This window comes from Siniperca chuatsi, linkage group LG4 (genome assembly GCF_020085105.1).
Source record: "Siniperca chuatsi isolate FFG_IHB_CAS linkage group LG4, ASM2008510v1, whole genome shotgun sequence".
In the NCBI taxonomy this organism is placed as follows: Eukaryota; Metazoa; Chordata; class Actinopteri; order Centrarchiformes; family Sinipercidae; genus Siniperca; species Siniperca chuatsi.
Window position 1 is genome coordinate 22,980,168 of NC_058045.1, and position 21,432 is coordinate 23,001,599.

Genomic DNA, 21,432 nt, shown 5'->3' on the forward strand with positions numbered 1-21,432 from the left:
TTACAGTCCCAATGATTTATAAGTATCCAGGAGGCGCTGCTCATAATTTCTAGCAGAAAAAACAAGAATATCAGCAAAAGAATGCTAGCAGAGGCAAGAGCAAGCAGCAGAGCGTCTGCACTGTAAGAAAGCAGGAAGCTCTTACACTAAGGATGTTAAAGCAGGATCAATAGATGGCATAAATACACTCCCTGAAAATACCTACACACATCAGGACCTCCATCTGTCTTTGTCAACAGCCATTCTTTAAAAAAAGGCCAACAACAGTATTTCTCTCTCCCCCTAACCGTCTGTTCCTACCTGTGCCGGCCTGGCACTTTTTATTAAAGATCTCTCTGCTGGACCCACAAAACTGAAGTGGAATATCTGTTGGCTTGCTGGCTCTCTTATGTTCTCTCGGGTTCTCTGTTTTGCCATATTGTTCTTTCCCATTTCTGTTGTCCTCTCTTTCTGTTTTTAATTCTTTATTCCGCAACACATCACTGCACTCTTTCCTTTGTGTGAGTAAAAGACTGGTCGCTTGTTTTCTTGTGTTAAAAAAAAGTGGTAGCATCACACATGATATGATAAAGAATACATACAAAATGCACAAGAGTTCATTAAACTGGAAGGTTTAGTGTTGAGTTTTTAGGCTCTGTGATTTTAACTACAAACATTACATTTTACACTATGTCATATCTAAATATACAGTAAGCAATGAAGACAGTCATTGCAAGTTAATCCACACTTGTACAGTAGGTGATCCCATCCTTTCAAGTCGCCTTAAGATGGGTTGAAAAATTATTTTCATTACTTTCCCCTTTCAGTTTATAGCTTGCATTGCTTATTTATTCTGTTTTATCTTTGTATTATATTTGACTTCCCCCCCAGTGATTCTTCTTTGCTAAAACAACCTGATTTCCTCACAGGGATCAATAAATCTTGAGATTCTCTCCATATCTGTTTCTTTGTTTTCCCACCTCTGATTTTCTTTTACAAGCAAACTCCCCTCCCTCTTTCTCTCTCTTTAACTATCACCCTTTGTGCTCTGAGCTCTTCTCTCTTGTTGTGTCTTTGGAGTGTCAGTCTCTCGTCCAATCTGCCTCTCTGTCACTCACTGTCTCTTTCTTCTCACACTTCATCTATACTTAGATCCAACAGTGAGCTGTCACCACTCCTCTTTCCAAACATACCTTGTCCTCAAAGTCTACTGGTGAAGCACACACACACACACCATACTGACATTCACCAACATACGGTGAATATTAAATGAACCCAGATGAAACATTAAAAGAATGCTGCTTGATTGACCCTTGGAAAACCGGGAGCTAATAGAGATAGAATCAAACCCAGCACACCTCTGTACTTCAGACATTGTAGAATAGATTCCCATGTTTCTGTCTGCACATGGGAGACTATGAGAGCTGTTATATAAAGCAAAGATAAACAAGTGAAGAGCTGCAATATTTAGGATAACAAGTAGTTCCTATGTTTGGGTGTTGGCTCAGGGGCAGCTGAGCAGGCTAATTATACACATTGTAGACGTTTGTATTGCTGCCCATGTGTGTATATTAGTGCCCTGCTGTCATCCATTCCAGTAGTGTGGATTCTTTAATCATGATGTTTGTTTATCACCTGTGTTGTGCGGCAGTGCTGCAAGCCATTTGGTTCCTGTACACTAGCTCTTGAAAAAGGACAATGTTTGCATTCTTAAAGAAAGCATATTTAAATTAGGCATGACACGGAGAAACTGGGATGTGCCTTTTTTTGATATTTATGGGCAAGATATCAAAGCAAAGCTAAGGTCTTTCCAGAGAGCTTTGTTTGGTGACATTAACCAGGCATATCTGCTGTCTGGCTACATCACACCGTGATCTCCAGTGTCTTTCAGTGTAATGAAGATGGAATGAGGATTAGAAACTGAGATCTCGGGCCAAGAGTCTCTCCTGGAAAAGAGTGACCTGCTCCATCCAGATGGGGAGGCAGCAGCCCTATGTGGAGTCATTTTTTGTGGTTTTATTGCAAGGTTTGTCAGATTGGCACACTGGCTGCTTTCAATTTACCATTCAGTTTTCATTCAATAAACCGAGTTTGGTGATACAAGGGGAAGTAAGTACCAAACTACTTCATAGTGACTGGAGGTAGCTGAGGCGGTTTAAGGTTAAGAATCAGAATAAGAATCAGAAATACTTTATTGATCCCCTAGGGGAAACTCTTTGTTACAGCTGCTTACTATCACATCGCACAGGAGAAGAAGTACTAATAGAATAGAAATAGACATAATAATAAATGTCTATTTCTATTCTATTAGTACTTCTTCTCCTGTGTGACGTGATAGTAATAGAATGCCCTCTAGGCACTTCCCTTTAAAGCTGTTCAAGGCATGAGCAACTTGGAAACAGACTTCTGGAAAAATTAAATGAAATACTGGAAAAGGACTTCATTTCCCAGCAGGCCTGGGATAGCTTGGGGACCATAGGAGTAGGAGGAAGAAGCTGCTCAGGATAAGCACGACTGGGCTGCTCTGCATCTGATGCTAGAATTTTGCTAGACATTGACGGAATAAATGGAGGATATTGTAAAATATGATCTGTTAAATTACCTTTAAGAAAAATAGACACTTTGACAAGTTTGAATTTGTCAATAAATGATTGGGCTCTACCATTATGTTTTCAGATGGCAGATTTAACATCCAATTATGAGTTAAACAAATTAAAGTTTAGATTTATTTAGATTTTTTACTTGTTCCACCATTCCACGACTAACCCATATTACTCAATTTTCAGCCAGACATCCAACATTATAACACAAAAATAGAAACAATAAGTCGATTCATCGATTAGTAAATTGATAGAGAGCTTCTCAAACGTGGGGACTTGTCCTTTTCTGTGTCATATATAATAGTAAATTGAAAAATCTTTGGGTTTTGGAGTAATGGTTAGATAAAACAGGGAATATGAAGATTTTCTGACATTTATAAACAAAAATGATTAAAATATCCGGCAGATCAATCAATAATGAATATAATTGCTAGTTGCAGTCCCAGACAACAACAAAAACAACAACAAAAAAACTAAACAAAAAAAACTGTTGTACACACTTCAGAGCTGTGGCAATCAGTTGATCTCAACCTGCAGGTCATGAACACCAGGGAGTCACAAGATCATCTGTGATGGTGGGTCAAGAGCAGCACTGCTTTGTTGAAAAGAGTAACAATCTTAAAAGGTTGCACAGAGTAGCTTATTGTGTCTGCAGTTGTGTTGAAATGAATGTACCAAAAGAGACAACAGATTCAGGGTGATGATTGCTCTGAAAATGTAAAACAAACAACAAAGAAAATTCCATGTGCCTCAGTAAAATGACAAGACAATACATCTTCATACATTTAGAAGGTTGTTACATTCCAATGATTTTTATCTATTTATTGTAAATGGTCCCAGTCTAGAAATGCTGAATTTCAGCTAATGCTCCTTAGCTGGATCCTAATGCAAAACACATTTTCCTTACATACAGCCCATCAAAGCAGAAGTATCAAACGTGAATCCATGCTGTGACTGTAGCACCATGCTGATGTAATACAATCCTTGTGTTTGCTAAGCGAGAGTGAGACAGAAGAAGAGGGGGAAGGGACGGAGAGATACAGAGGGAAGGTGGAGAAAAGGAGAAGAGGGAAAATAGAGTAAGTGTATGAAAATGAGAGGAGAGAGGCCAAACAAAACACAGCGTCCAATCATGTGAAAGATAAGTGGTCAGGTGACCGCATGGCTGCGTGTTCCATTGAGGTGGCCGGCTAGCCTGGTTGCTACGGTAACTGGTTGGTATCCTAGAGACTGGCAAAGGGGCTTATAGAAAACTGAATGGTAAGACACCCAGAGAAAAGAGAGGAAAAGAAGAAACCTCATCCCATATCTCACATCATAGGATTGAGACACAGACACACACCCTTGTACTTCTATCTTTGTGAGGACCGTCATTGACATAATGCATTCCCTAGCCCCTTACCATCACAACTAAATTCCTAACCCTAACCTCACCCTAACCATAACCTAATTCTACCCTAACCCTTAAAACCAAGTCTTAACCTTCAAACAGCCCTTTGAAGTTGTGAGGACCGGCCAAAATGTCCTCACTTTCCAAAAATGCCCTCACTCTGTAGGTAAAAAAAACATGCTTCAGTCCTCACTTTGTAGCAAGTAGAAGTACACACACACACACACACACAAACACTTAAACATATAACAGTGTGTGTGTGTGTGTGTGTGTGTGTGTGTGTGTGTGTGTGTGTGTGTGTGTGTGTGTGTGTGTGTAGGCATTTCAGGTGTTGTGGCCATTCGAGATAAGAGTTGTTGAATTAGATTATCTTATTTTCACAGCTACACACACACACACACACACACACACACACACACACACACAAACAGCCGAGCGAAAATAACCCCTTCTTCAAATACACATGCATTTTCATGATCATTAATAGTGTTCTCTTTCTTGTCTGAATAATGTTCCTGCCTTATACAGGCTGGTACTGAAAAGCTTTCCTGATTATACAAGTATTTAAAATGGTGAAATCAGTTTTGGGTAACTAACCCTAACCCTTCGCGGGGGCAAAGTAAATCTGCACAAATATTTGTACAACGTTGTTCTACGTTGTATGTTGAGTTCAACTTTGGTGAAATTTGACACTTGAATTTGAGCTGTCAACCAATAGCAAATGGTCTTGACAGTGCTGAAAGAGTCTAAAATGGAGGAAGCTATCGTAGCTTATTATCTGTGTTGCATCATCTTCTTTTATTTAACCTCCTCGGTCAGAGTATACACTGCTCCACAAAAGAACAGTGATTTGCAGACAGACAGGAGTCAATGGTACAATTATATTATATTAACCGTGTGAACCTATTGTACCGTTAGCAAGTCATTAGTGAGCTAACAAGCTTGTTAACTAATAGTTGGCAAACTAGCTAATTAATAAACTAGCTTTTTTCCCCCTTCCGTAACTCTTAATTGAATGAATTAAATGAAATTCAATGTACAATCCTTAGAACAAAATGCAAGGGAGGAGTAAATTACATGGTACAGAGAAAATAGAAAGTAGCTCAAAGAGCTATTGTTACTGACTAGAGCTAGCATGTTCCTGGCCTGCTAGCATGTTAACAGCTAGTTAGTTAACTAACCTGCGAATAGTCGCTACGTCAACCTGTCTCTAGCACCGCTAGTGGATGAATCTCACTGAGCCACTTTCTGATGTGACCAGACCTTAAAAGAGAATATCAAACAGACTCAAGCAAATTTTAATATCTGGTGAGGGGGATAAGTTCAAAGCCAGTATTCAGTAGTCAGGAATGACATTGTTGGATTTTAACAAAGAAGTGAGAGCCCATGACATAAATTGAAATTAGTGCCAGAGACTTAAGCCTCTGGGAGGAGCTCCCTGGAGTTAATTTTACCCTATCCCCTATTCATTTGTCATCATCACTTGCTATACACTCACTTTTTAATAATCACATTAATAATACAATGTCAAACTTATAAAATTGTCCAAAGTGAACAATGGTGATACATGTACTTGTCAGCATACAAAATTAACCATAGAGATATGGTTTGAAAGTTCACAGAAAACCTCTCCAAATGACAAGCTTAGAGCTTGGAGACTAATATTGAAGCTCTACTATTAAACAAGACACACACACACAAAAAAAGCTGCTGTTAAAGGTTTTCGAAGGGCAAATCAGATGGGATGATGCACACGAACACACACACACAGTCGACACACCTCTATTCACTGATAGATGATTCACAGACATACACAGGCATATCTAGGCTGGACTCATCAAGCTTCCCTGTATTTGAGTGTTTGTTTGTGTGGACTGTCATTATTTTTAGTTCAGTGAAGCATCAGGCCTGACTGTAGTAGTACTGTCTGTGCCTTCTCTGCTGTGTGTGTTTCATGTTCTTATATCCCGGTGGGGACTTTAACCTGAATGCACACTAACCCATGGGGACTTGTGTCACCATGGGGACAAAAACTGGGGACTTGGTTTTAGGGTACAAGTTACAATTAGGTTAGGGTTAGGTTAAGGGTTAAGGTTAGGCATTTAGTTGTGATGGTTAAGGTTAGGTTAAGGGGCTAGGGAAAGCATTATGTCAATAACTGTCCCCCACTGGGATAGTGAAACAAAAGTGTGTGTGTGTGTGTGTGTGTGTGTGTGTGTATGGTTAAAGCGTCCAGTCAGCCAGGCAGAATCACTGCTGCTTTCTAGTCTTGTACTGCAAAAAGTTCTGCCCACGGGGTGCTGAAACACACACACACACACACACACACACACACACACACACACACTCTAACACTGCACAGTTTTATCATGGTTGGGTGAGTGGTAGAGCTAGACGAGTGCCAGCATTTTTATGACTTATGCACCCACAACTGTCTCTCTCTCACACACACACACATACACAGGGGTACGCAACATCCAACCTCATTGGCCACACACATGCGCGCGCACACACACACACGCCAAATATTGTCCACCCCCCATTTCCCTCTCTCTCTTTCTCTCTCTCTCTCTCACCACTCAGCCCATTACTCTGGTCTATTCAAGCTGCCCCCCCTCTCCCTTCTCTCTGTTAGAAGACTGAAGAATAGTGAAGAGAATCAGTTATTTGACAGAGAACAGCTCCACCGCACACACACACAGAGGGTGTGCTGAGGCATATTACTGTATGCATGGCAGAACTCATACAGGACTCACTATAGCAGTGAACTCACAAAGAACACATCAGACCATACAGACATTAAGTCTTGCTTTCGTTTTCTTCATCCTGCAGCACTTCCTCTGCGTGTCACCATCTTTATCACAACAGCCTCCAGTTCGGTCTTTATCTCCCATACCAAGGACTTCAGCTGCACAGTGACTGTTACAAGCCCTGTGTGTAATATACATGTACTGAGAGAAACAACGTGAGCATAAAACTGAAAGAGTAACATTAAAAAAATCCATAAATTATTTATCTATCTCTGCCGTTCACTCCCCCCTGGTTTTTTGGTCATAGGGTCGTACATCATTTAATTCAATAAAGAGTTATTTAAGGAGAAAAAAGCTCTCTGAAGTAACAAGCTTGTTAGCAAGACATTTTTAGACAGATTTACTGCGCCCCCGAATTCACTGATCATGGTGATTCAATTGAAATTAATTGACTTCACCGCAAACAAATTACTGTTTTAAAGTAGATGTCTTTTTCTTGAGCTGGCAAAAGCTTCCCACTCCATCATTTTTACCCTGCATCTCAGTCACTCTACCTCTTTCCTTATTTCCTTCTCACCTCTTTACATAATATAGTGCTGATGTGATTTTTTCAAAAAATATTGGGAAATATTATAAACAAGAAAGACATGACAATAAATAACAGATTTCACTCTGGAGGGGAAATCAACCGATATCTCACTGTTGGACAAATATTGAGCACATCGGCCGATAGTGACAAATAGGATAAGGATCGCATGAAATATACATAACTACTGTTATACTGATAAGCAGGAAAAAGATGGAGACATATTTAAAATTATGTACAGGGCTGCATGTTTGAACAGATCTGCACCAAAACACTAACACGCCTTAAATATTGATTGTGCTGTCACTAACAATGGTGCTATGTATAATAATATGATGCATTTTTCTGTGTCCTGCAGCCATTACTATCACTAGAGCAGTAAGAGAAAGAACATCATGATCTGTCAATTAAATAAACAACATCACTGCTGAGAAAGCAGGATAGATCAGTAGAAAATACACTGTGTGTGCATGAGTGTGTTTTTGTATTCTGCATATATACTGTATAAAGAATACATGCTTTTTTTTAAGTATAAAAAACTGAAAAACATATAAAAACATCCAAACTGAGGTACACTTATGGTTGCAATTAAAACAACGCTTAGGCAAACTTAGAGTTTAAGGAGTGCACAAGGAAATAAAATGCTGTCCTGGCACTGATTTAATTCCACCGCTAACTTGCTATTTTCGACTGAGCGGAGAGGGAGGAGTGAAGGAGGGAGGAAAGGAGGAGGAGAGATGGCAACGAGGAGGGGAAAAGAGAGGGACAGGATAAAGATGAAAGAGAGGGAGAAAGAAGAAGAGAGACAGTGAGAAAGAGGGAGGGAGGACACCAATGAAAATGGTTGAGAGGGTGAGCGAAAGAGACTCTAACCCGCTTTCCGTTAAAAGTCCAGACACGTTGGGGCCTATGTTATGTCATTGACTAACACACAAACACACACACACACACACACACACACACACACACCTTTGAGCCTTTTCTCCACTAGCTGATAAATAGAAGCAGCACTTAAGATGGCAGCACAAAAAGAGCTAGAGAGGGGGAGCGAGGGAGGCCTTTGAGGAGGAATTAGGACCAATCCAACAGCTTCGACGTCTGAGTCGGGCAGGCATCTTAAAGCCAAGCCCTCGAAGTCATGATTGTAGGTTGAAACTGTGGGGGGAAAAAAAAAAATACTGTTCTACTGTGATGTGTTCATATGCTGGAAGGATGCTCCAACATCAGGGTTGAAAATCCAACATAATCAATACAGCTTTAAGAGTTTATCTCTTAAGTCCCTTCCATCAGATTGTTTGAAAAGTGCTGAGTGCAGCTTAAATCCTCGATCCAAGTATCTACGCACACATGTACTGTACGATATTCTAAACTCACAACAAATGTCAGACTGAGGAAGGGCTGGACTTAAATGTGAGCTATTCAACATAACCAAATAATATATTCATGGCATTCAAACGTTCTGTTTCATTTATTGAAACCAGCTACATAGTTGCCAGTTAACTTACGGTTATAATGACAAACTGCTGGTAACATGTGACACTGGTTTGATATGTGATTGACAGCCCATAATGATAAGGTTGACAGGCACCTTCACAGACTGACAGGACAGACTGCTTCACAGCCCTGAATCCTGGAGGTCTCAATTTAGAGCATTTAAGGTGGTAAGCTGAAAACGATGATATGATGATGATGAAAAGTATAACTGAGATAATCTGACAACACCAGCTGTCCATCATTTACGCTCAACAACTACCACACTAGCTGCTAGCTAGCTGTGTGAAATGGAAGTGAGGCGACCACCTAGATCAGTTAAATAGAAAAAGAGTCCTCACTCTTGGTCTGTCATGAACAGCAGAAAGACACACACCAAAAATGATAGAGTGGTGTTTCTTCTTTTGCTTCTCCATCTTGATTTAAGCTGGCCAAGCTTAAATGTACACACAGACCTTATTAATGAGTTGCTTTGCCAACTCACAGAGCTAGCGTTAATTAGCCACAGCCGAGTACATTTATGGGCGACAGTGGTCATGATAGCTTGTATATATTTGAAAGTTGCACTCTTTCAGATTGTGATTTCGATATACAGTGGAAACGATTAATCGTTCAGCCCTGGTCTGACGCCACACTTTCATCTTGTGTGGCAACTAAATTAGTCTTTTAAACTGTTGTCAAAGTCTCAAAGTTTCCATAGTCCAACACTGCCAAGAATGCGTCGTCTTTAGGTACGTTTTTTTAATCTTTCTTAGACCGCTATAGTGAAGAGGCAGACAGGAAATAGAGGAGAAAGAGGGGTATGACATGCAACAAAGGTCACCAGCTGGAATCGAACCAACGACGGTTGCAAATGCATCATCTTTAAATTTATTGCATATTATTTTTTCTTTATAAGTAAACAGGTGTGCTTCAAGCCAGAGAAATTATTTACTTCTGAAATACTGTGTTGAAACTACAACATTTTCAATCACTTTAAATTTTCTCTTTCTTTCTCTCCTTTGGAGGAGGTAGAGGAGGCAAAAATGAGTTTAGCAATGGACGAATGGAGATGAAGCAGCAGCTGGACATAAAAAGTTGCAGACAGATGCATGGATGGGTAGATGAAGGTATGAAGCAAAGCTAATGAGGGACTGAGATGTTAGAGAGAAGACAGGAATTCAGGAGGGAGGAAAGAGAGCAGGACAACTGGTCAGGGCGGAGGGAGAGATGGATGTTTTCTTTTTAATCTCACATGTGCACAGGGGAATGGGTCTTATGCCTCTACACACACACACACACACACACACACCATTTAAGGCTCAATTATTTATGAACAGACAGATGCAGCTTTTTATGAAGTTAATAATTGAAGAAAGATGAATTAGAGGGGGGAAGAAGAAAGAGTGAGGGGAAGGACTGAAGAGAAGACGGGGAAAGAGAGGAGCGACAAAGAGGGGGAGGAAGTAGAGATGATTTTTTTGTTTACCATTCCAATTCAAAATGGAGGGCTGGCCTCCTTGTCCTCCTTTCCACTTACTGCATCATCTTTTTTTCTGTTCTCATCTATCTCACTAACCCTTGACCTTCCTCTCCTTTTAATTTTTTGCCACATTAACACTCGTCACCTTCATTCCCCCCCCCGCTCAGGTGTCCTTGTTACCATGGCAACAGCAGACATCAGAATTAATCTCCTAGAGCGCTCCCTTCTCTTGCAGCTACAGTGAGAACACACAAACACACACACATAGACACTGTGTCAGGTTGACATGACACTGTCCTCGTTGCTGACTGCAGCTGACTCCATATAACTGCAACATTTGTTCAGCATCTTCCCAAACTCATGTCACACACACACACGATGTTGAAGAGCTGTGGTTTGGATTCCAGGAATACATTAACAAAAACAAGAACGATTGCACATTATTTCAAATCTTTAAGTAACAGTTATTTCTAATTCTGCCATTCGAATGTAAACAGGAATAAATTAATTTAAAATTACAGTTTTTGGATAATGTCCTAACCATATTCTTGATTGTTATCAAAGTTATCAAAACATAAAATTAATCAGACTGTGCTACTGAAGAGGCACAATCTGTTGTTAGCATTAATCACTGATGTGTGAGATTTGGGAGGGTAAAGTAACACTTTGGTTGCATCACTCTCATGTTGTGCATCATGCTGCTGTCTACCAAACCCCAGAGGGAATTTCAGCTGATGGAAATATTCATGTATTAAACAGATAATGCAACGACACTGCATTTGCATCATCTGTGAAGAATAGTGCAACAGTGTAATGTTACTAATTTAGTATAGTGTGTGTGTGCCTGTGTGTGTGTGTGCACGCAGATATGGCATATTCACAGAGCAAAGCTAGAGAAACGTGTCTCTGAGAGCAAGCTGATGTGTTGTGTGTGCTAAGAGTTGGATAATGCTGCTCTTGAGATGGACAAAAATACAGCTCTATTGACCAAAGACAGGAAGAGAGAAGGGCAGAGAGAGAGGGGGAGAGAGAGGGAGAGAGAGAGAGAGTCATGCTGATGGTATCTGCTAACCTTCAATTAGCAGCGGTAGTCAGCAGGGCATTGATTAGCCTCTAAATGCCAGAGCAGTGTGCCAACACACACATCCAAAGACACACACACACACTCACACAGAGACACACATACGCTCACATGCACAGGTACAAATTACTGTCATTTCATAGGAATTCGATGTTCATGGACACTGTTGGTGAAATGAGGATCAAAAATAATAAATCAAATACTGTTGCAGCTTTAGCCATAATACAAGTCTCCACATCTGCATCAATCCTGCATTACGATCACAGTGACAGCAGCCTTACCCTGCAGGAAAGATGACAAAAGTTGCATCACATTTCTTTTATCAATTGGATTGGGTCGTCAACTCCTTTAAACATGTGTCAGAGGTGTAGACTTTTGTATTGGTTTATATTTGACTGTGCAGGTGTTGAAGTGTTTGTGTCAACTCTCAAGATGCAACTGTTCTGCCATGTCCGAGAGAATTACATCACCAAACTGCCTTTGTCTTCCCAAGGACTAGGAAGAAATGCTGCTGAACAACTGATTTCCAGAATCAAAATATTTTTTGAGCGATTTCAGTCAGGCTTCATGGAACACCACTGCAAGACTGCCCTTCTTAAAGTATTAAGTATCAGCCGCCATCCCTCCAACACGATCACTTTTAGCTCTCTTTGACCTCTGTAGTGCCTTTGACACCACAGATCATGGGATATTAAATCTTCATTATGTGCGTGGGCATCTTTAGTTCATTTTTAAATTGGTTTTCATGTATGAAGCTGACCTATGGGGAACCTCGGGGCCTGCTCTTAGACCTCTCTTTTTCCATTTACATTTAGTCGCTGGTTCATATTATGCAGAAATATCACATTTGTTCCCATTCCAATGCCCATGATACTCCATTGTGCCTTTCATTTAATCAAAATGATGTATCTGTGACCCTTTTCTGCAATGGGTGTGGTATTCTAGATGACAACCAGCTTGACCACATCTTAGTTTTGCTGGCTCCCTGTTAATCGTATTGATTTTGTAGGTACAGGACATGCTGTATATGCAGGTATTTTTTATTCTGTTTGCCTTCAGTCTTATCTCAGCTTTTTTGTTTTGATGTTTTTATTTCAGCCTTCCTCCATCTTTTGCTCTCTGACTACATTTCTCTCTAGCTCTCCATCTGTCTGGCTTTTTCTGTGCAAGAGCAAAAATGTGTCCTTTGACAATCTGACTGTGTGTGTGTGTGTGTGTGTGTGTGTGTGTGTGTGTCTGTGTGTGAGTGAGAGAGCGTGAGAGGTAAACTGTGTGTGAATGTAGCAGGATGTGTAAGCCTGTAGCAATACATCAACAATGCATGTACAGGTATGTGCCTGTCCTTGTGTATGTGGACTCTGTCATCTTTAACTGCGTGCGAATGTGCATGTGTGTATATAATGTATGAGTGCTTGGCCTTGGTGCTGTGTCTCTGACCAGGTAATAAAACACTGACTCATTTGTTTTCCAGCTAGGCATTGTCTACCCTGATCTATGGCTACACACACACACACACCCCCAAACACACACTGACACAGATATGCACTCACATGCGCGCACACACACACACACACACACACACATATCTGACAACACAGGAACATCCTGATCACAGAAACACCCCTCTGATTTGGATTGGCCCACTCAGATTTAACTGTACTGACAATACTGGCCAAACCATCTACCCATCAGACAGAATAGAAAAATCACAGCAAAAAAATATATTCCATAATTTCACTTATGTGATGAAGAGATGAGAGAGGATTTCATCCACAGATGATGATGTTTTTGTACAGCTGAATCACTTTCATTCATGTCAAGAATAGCTGCTGCAGTGATTGGATATTCCTTCCTGATACAAGTAATTTAAAACGTCTGAGTTAAACCATAGTTGTGCATTTTCAGGGAGTGTTTGTGTGTTTTTTTCATTATATATTTTGGATACACTTTGATCCAGAAATTTTGGCCAATTATTCCAGCCTTTTTCTTACTGCACTGTACAGATTATCAGCAGTGGTTCCCCCTAACAACTGAATCATTGGGATAAGAATTTATGACACTTTGGGTCCCGACCCTGTACAGTGAACTGTCTTCAGACTCTTACTATTTTACTGTGACCTGAGCCAGTTGCACCAGCTGTTTGAAAGTTCAAATTTAGTCTAGTTATAATGTAAGTGTAGTCTTTACTTAATATTTACTCTAACTGCCAGGTGTGACTGATACGTACTGTAGAGTAACTGAACCAAGTGACAAAACTATCATTAGTTGCTAATATATGACTCATTTAGAGTGAGCAGTTAAAGAGGTACTATGGAATATGGTTGATATATCTGGTCTGACACTTGATCAAAATGCTCTTTACTAATGAGGTAAACTGGGAAGATTGTAAATTATGTTTCACAAAAAACACAATACACCTCTACAAAACCTTATGCTAGTAACATTGGACTAAATGATCAAATAACATCAGCAGGGGAGATGTAGCTTAATAAGATATTTCCCACTCACTCTTAACTACATGAATGACCTACTACTAAATCTGAAACAGATTTCTCCACGCGTTCAGACAGTATATGAATAAAGCAGTCATACCTACATTTGCAAAGGATTGGCAGTTAAGTCCAATGTATAATTTGGCCTCCTAAAAATTTTATTTTTGAAAGTTATGCTACAGCTTGTGCTGCTACAGTGACTGTGATTCCATTGTTGATTTTGAAGTTTTAAATGGCCCTGATTTAGTGAATCTCTAGTTTGAAACTAGCTAGTTGTAACTAAGAACTTATGAAGGACTTTTCACACAAACTTAGCGAAGGATGCACAAATAGCTAAGGCAGCGAAACCCTGAACAATAACTTTCAGACTCCTGACAGCAGTATGCCTCTGTACTCTACTATGTACTATGACGCAGATTCGAAAGTCAGAAATTGTTAGAAAAAATTACTGTGCTTGAAATGAGAATATTTGTCTTGGAAAAGACTTGAACTCCATGGCAATCTCCTAGTGACTCATGCCAGCAAGATGTCAAATAGAACACCACTCAACAGGATTCAAATAAATGGTGAAATGATGAACTTGAGTCTGAGCATGTTGACACCATTTCAGGGCAAATTATCTAGAATCAAACTACTGAAATACACACAGGAACCAGGAAGACAACCCACCACACACTCAGTGTCAGCTTGCTGATAACCAGCTAATGGCTCAGTCTCCCTATGCACACCCTCAGACAGAAGAGCTGATTGACAGGACCTGCCTAAACCTTCTGTCTCCCAAAATTCACTTTATTTCACCTTCTAGGCACGGCCCCCTCCACCGGCGGAAAAAGGTGTCTATGTCTGCCATTCCTGTCCACATCTTTGTTTTGATTGGTGGCTGAGTGAAGAAATTGTACACAACCTATTCACTGTTGCAAATGTATCAAATGTGATTTCTTGTCAGCCACAATCTTCAGTCTTCAAGCCGTCAACCACAATCAGTGTCGGAGAATGTTTCTAGCACATTTTGCTTTATTAAATGTCAGTTCTTTAGTAGGAAAATCAGTTTTAATTAATGGTTGAATTAACTCCATTCAAATTTGATTTTATGTTCACTAAAAGTTGTCTGGGCCAAAACAACAGTACACCAAACCTTATTGAATAAGTTTACTACCAAGCTTTTCAATATTGAAAAGAGCTCAATTTGAGAACAGCATGGATAAGCAAGTCTCCATGCTGACCTCACAACACAAAAATACTGTCACACAGCAACAATGGGTGAGAAATCTTTTAGCAGCAACCTTTTACCCGTTCAATCCCTATAAACAGACATACATAAACTCACAAAAGCTGACACACACACACACACACAGAAACACACACAGCGGCTGCAGCCATCGTGCTCTGCCAAATGCCTGGTTTCTTAATAAGAGGAAGTCATCAAATATAGATTCAAATGTCCTTCATAATTTACATCTACAAGGCACAGCAGGCACACACACACACACACACACACATGCACAAACACATACACACTTTCATTGCCCTCTCTCTGTGTATGTACTGTATGTGAGTATGCATACACTACATAGGTGTACAGGGGACGTCACCAAGCAGGAAAACTAGGACACAAGAATAAAAAGGGAAAGGAGGGAAGAAAACGAGAGAAAAAAGGAAAGAAAAAATAAGATAAAAACAAAAAGTGTTGACTATGACTCTCCCATCAAGGCAAAGTGGAGAGTCAGTTTTGATTTAATGCTGTGAGTCAGTTGCTTGTCGGTTTGTAATTACAGGTGTGCTTTGTCAGTGAGGCTGAGGTTTAAAGATCTGGCCTCAGTGCGTGTGGGGCTAATGCTTGGTGAAAGCAATAACGTAACCACTGTCTGTCTTTTGCAGTTGATTCACTAACGCCTAATCATGATGGATAGGCTGATAACTACAGCAGCAGAGTAGACTATGTCTACCTCCACAGTTCAAAGAGGGGTGAGAAAGAGAAAGGGAAATGGAAGGCAGAGGAAACAAAAGAGAGTTTTGACTTTAAAACATCTGCTTTAGGTTGTGGATTTTAAAAAAAGTTCATTATTCTTAAGGAAAAAATGATAAGAAACAGGAATTACATACAGCGAACGTCCAAAGCCAGAACACAAATTCTTATTACCTCAGATCTCTGAGGTTGAAATTTTTGGCTTTTAGAAAAATATCTCAACAACTATTAGATGGCTTGCTATGAAATTTGGTACAGACATTCATGACCACCATTCATTATCCCTGCGGATAAATTGCAATTAGGCTACTTTCATGATTCCGTAACTTGCCATCATCAGGTCAAAGTTTTAATTTGTTCAATATGGTAATGGTAAATGGACTGTCATTCACACACACTCACACACCGAAGGCACAGCCTTCAGGAGCGATTTGGGGTTCAGTATCTTGCCCACACTTCGACATGCGGGCATGATACTACTTACTGTGCATAAGGTTTGTATATTTTATAAGTTTGTATCGGATTATATATTTACTTTGATAACAGGTCTATTGTTTTTGGCTAGTATTGGACCATACCAATAATGACCATCGGATCCGCCCATCCTTATATGTTAATCATATATCCTGGTGTCTGTTTTTAGCCAGGCTTAATTACCAGCCACAGCAGACTGAGCCTTCCCCCAGCCCTGTTCAGTATATGGTTCATACTACAGTTTTCTACCAGAGCGCAGAGCATTGTGCTGCAGTTATAATTAACAGGCCAGCTATGTGTTCAACAGTACAGTGCTATTTACAGGATACTAGTAGAGCACACTCCAGTACATGTTCCAGTCACAATGACAGGATACATTTTACTTAGTTAGCTAACTCACCATGTCAAAACTTACATCTGTGTGACAACGAATGTAAAAAATACCAGATTTTTTTCTCATATTATCTTGGTTACTTCATGGCTTATCAGTAGATGTATCAGTTCTAACCAATAATTTCCTCATATATTTTTGATTCATTTTAAACCACACAGGTGACAAATGTTAGAGCTACTCTCACTAAATCTCACTAAAAAGAATTTTACATTACTTTTTGAATTATTTTGATACAAACTTATTTTGGTCCACCATGCCTGAAAACCATACTACAGTAAAATACTACCAGCCAGACAACAACTGGAGGCAGGAGATGTACACATATGAGGTTTTGTATGACAGATGATATATTAATCTTATAGGCAGGTGTCTATTTTTAGCCTGGCCTAATTAGCTGCACCAGCAGTTGGCTGACAGACTGAACACAGAACAGAGAATAATTCAAGCACAATGATGTAAAAGAATATCAGTATACAAAAGTCTAAATTGCATGACATACAAACAATATTCCCAGCTACTGCTGTGTTTTTCCTGCAGTTTACTTTATGACAAACTGTCTATAGCAAAAATTGTTCTAATGTATATTAAATTCAAAAGTTAATAGAACACTCTGGGTGTCACAGACTTCCATTGCTGTTGTTAACAGACTGCATCCAAAGTAATGGTTATATAAGGCAACAGATAACAACAACAACCTTAGAAAATAAGATTTATATAACCAATTAATTGAATCATGGAGGGAAAAACACAGATTTTATGCACCTACAACAGAATAGGATGTATTAGCACCACACATAAAACACTGACTATCCTGCCATCATTAAGAGAGGTCCAGCGATTCTAGTTGTTAATCTAGTTGTATATTCAGGTTAAGGTTATTGGCTACTGTTTCAAACAATCACATTTGGTGTGAGAAGTCAAAACAAGGTTGTTGTTTTTTTAACTAAGTGTGGAGATTTGGCAATTATTTTAAGTTTTACAGTAAGTCCTCAAAGCCATCAGGCCTGAGAAATCTCAAGACAGCAGTTTCAATTTATAAGCCTCAGGGAAAATACTTCCTCTGCGATCAGAAGACAATTTAGTTGGAGCGAGGTGCTGTTGTGCTTGTCAATACACAATACACTTCTATTATGAAGCCAATTACACATTTATGTAGTCATTTTGTTTTCTTTCACCATCTGTCTTCCCCTAGGTATAGGCAATGAGACTATTAATACTTATTTCCTAGAAATATTAATGAAAAACCGTTTTACAGGAGATAAAATAACCACATGTGGTTGTCTCTTTTCAGCTAAATCAGCGAATTAAATACCTGACAAATCCAGGTATTACAAAAATCTGATGTATCCAGTATTACTGTATGTAGTTCTGCACATTAATTTGCAACATTGCCTACAATGGCGAGCTAGTAAAGGGATTCCTTTGGTATAAAACAGGAAAGCAAAATCTCTACCAGTTGACTAATCTATTTCACCTCACGGTATATATCATCCCATTGCTCTGAGTGTGTGTCTGTGTGTTTGCAAACAGCGTATACTGTATACAGCAGGATACTGTATCTGGGGTCTGAAGTGACACAGCAATTGATGACATTTGGCTGTTTAGCAGAGCATTGAAATGTGATGACATTAACACAGGGTGCTTTATCAACCTGATCCATTCTATACACACACAAACAAACAGGCATGTAATGGCTTATTGGTGTGCCAATGTGCTAAACCCCTAAGGACCAATCTCCCATGCTCCCTCCCTCTTTGTCTGTGCTTTTTCTCGCCTCCATCAATTTATTCATCATGCTTTACACCTGAGGGAGATTATTTCATTTCTCTCCCTCTCTCTCTCCCTCTCAGGGGAGTACGGTTTGCCTCTCTCAGCACCTGAGAACCCAATCCCTGAGGTAACTTACACACAACCCTTGAGAAACATCTACTCCTGGACACACACACATAAAGTGCAGAGGAACAGCAGCCTCGTGCACAAATAGATTTATTTCTACACTTGTTTATCCTTTTCTCTCTTTCCACACCATTCTTTACAGACATATACTGTAGGGGTGGTATTATTCTTCCAAATATGGCTTTAAAATTTTATAATCACACTACACCTGGCAGTCAATTTTCTCTTTGCCCTTTATCTTTTTGTAGAAACAGGTCATATGCTCAATCTCAGCTGTTCTTGCGGAGTAAAATTCTCCTCCAATCACTTAGAAGTCATCTTATAGACAAGGTTTTCATAAAGTCACTGAATCTGTGTATGTATGTGTGTGTGTGTGTGTGTGTGTGTGTGTGTGTGTGTGCTTGCGCACGCACATATGTGTTTGTGTGCGTGTGTGTGTGTTTAATTTTTGGAAACATGAGGCTTTTCTCTGAAGGCAGTGCTTAGCAAACCAGCAGTGATGATTGGCGGCCCTGGTAACTGGGGGCGACAGGAGCATGGCATCATGGTCCTGTTCTTAGCAGCGCAGTGTTGTGGCTTGGCGTGGTGAGACAGGTCCATGTGCCTGTCAAATGATACTGGCAGCACCAGTCTGGCAAACACAGTGAGGAGGTAAGCGAGAGAGAGGCCATGTAAGTGTGTGTGTGTGTGTGTGTGTGTGTGTGTGTGTGCTTTAAGAGAGCTGCAGGGCGATTTATGAAGAGAACTAGTTGTGTGTGGGTGTGTGTATGTTGCCTCCCATAAAGGCACTTCTCTGAGCCTTTCTGATGTTATGCACTCTGATGTGTTTAGCAGGCTTTATTCTATCTTAAAGTCACTGTTGGTTTACAGACCCACTCACAGGGAAGACAAGAGGGCAATGGAATGAGAGGCTGTAGCTAAGTGGAGTCAAACACACATTGAGTGGGTCGCAATCATATGCAGACACACACACGCTCCATGTGTTTCTTCTCAGAACTAACCTTGCTCTCCGTGGCTGATAATAGCAGCAATATCATTAGTTTTGCAGGTATTTTTGTCATAAAAGTGTGATGTGATGATGGCACTGGATGAGAAGTTATCACCAAAGTTATTACAATTCATCCCGAAGGGAGCATGGATACCTGCACCAAATTTAATGGCAATCCATCCAATTGTTGTCGAGACATGAAAACCAAAAATATCAACCTCATTGTGGAGATAGAGGAGAAGTTGGGGGATCAACACAGTCATTAGGGTTTCATGAATGTCTGTACAAAATATAGTAGTTGTTGAGATATTTCAGTCTGGACCAAAGTGATGGGCCAACCGACGCGGTCATCACTAGAGCCATGCATGGCTAAAAACAAGCCATTTGAGAAATACAATGCTTCATTGATTAATTGATAAAATAATCGAAAGATTAACTGAAGAAAAAACATTAGTTGCTGCCCTAACAGTGTGTACAAAATGAAGTGATACACAGGTCACCTAACCTAACATTTTGATGACACACACACTCTTGGGGAAATGTACAATGCTTGTTTCTTCCTCACTAAGTATCACTGAGATGTTACTGTCAGGCATCCATCCATTTTCTAAACCGCTTAGCCTGTTCAAGGTCGCAGGATGCTGGAGCCTATCCCAGTATGCATCGGTTGCCAGTCCATCACGGGGGCTGGCACCAACAGACAGACACATTCATACTCACATTCACACCTACAGGCAATTTAGAGCGGCCAATTCACCAAACCTGCGTGTGTTTGGACTGTGGGAGAGCGGGGAGAACACGCCAGCTGTACACAGGAAGGTCCTACCTGGTCCTCAGATTCAAACCACAGGGTGACAGTGGAACAAGCTACTGAACTAAGCCATGATGCCTCAGTGAAGCCAACAGTGGAATACTGTCAGTGTACTGGGCTGCTTCCAGTATCCAGTAAGTGAAACTGAGTATTTGTGGATAAGAGATCTCTTCTTCTATGAATATTGAAAAACTGTGTCAACTGTACACCTAGAAGATACACTGCAATATCTCAAAATTTTAACCTATAACAAAGACAAACAAAAACACACACTCCCGATATCTCAGGTACGGGATCATGGTCCTTTCTGTTGCTAGGATACGGTTCATTTCTCTGCTGTGACAATCTCACTTTCATGAGGCAGACTCTTTCTCTCTGTTCTCCCTCTCTGGTTTACTATATTTATCTCTCTGTCTCTCCCTCTCTCTCCGCATACACTCAAACATTCAGCGTACACATCCACACACAGCTGCCCTAAAATCCTCACAGTGTGCTTGTGTGTGTTAATTAGCCAGCTGCAGTAACCCACAGACTAATGACCTCTCATTAGAGAGGTGGGATTAACGATCGAGTGTCTTGATAATTTGACTGAACTAGCCAATCAGGTGCCTTATAAAGAGCTTATTGATCTATTGGATTTCACTGGATGGACAGAATGGATTGATGAATGTAATAATATAGGAAAACAGTGATAGGATTGAACCAGAGAAAGTGAAGAGAGGGAAGGAAAGATGAGAAGAGATAAAAGTAATAGGAAAAAGGAAAGAGGAGGGTGATTGAGACGAAGAGGAAGGATGAGAGGAAAAAGGTGAAACGATGATATGAGGAAGGAAGTGCTGAGGAGAGAAAGGCAGAGAACAAAGAAAAGGAGAAGAGAGGAATAAAAGAGGAGAGAGGATGTGAGGAGGGGAGAGACAAATGGAGGATGCTGAAAATAACAAAAGAGAAGGAGGGGAGGGAGGGAGGGAGGGAACAAAAATCAAAGGGAGCTCAGCACTGCAGGAAGGTGGCAGACTGACACACACTTCAAACACACACACACACTCTCTCTCAACAACACACAGAAACACAC

At 40.3% G+C, this 21,432-nt stretch overlaps 1 protein-coding gene across 2 annotated transcripts in view; it reads right to left on the bottom strand.

Annotated features, from left to right (window-relative positions):
* gnao1a (guanine nucleotide binding protein (G protein), alpha activating activity polypeptide O, a) overlaps positions 1-21,432 on the bottom strand; it is a 99,429-nt gene that overhangs the window by 46,362 nt on the left and 31,635 nt on the right. The gene's annotated exons all lie outside the window — the stretch shown is intronic.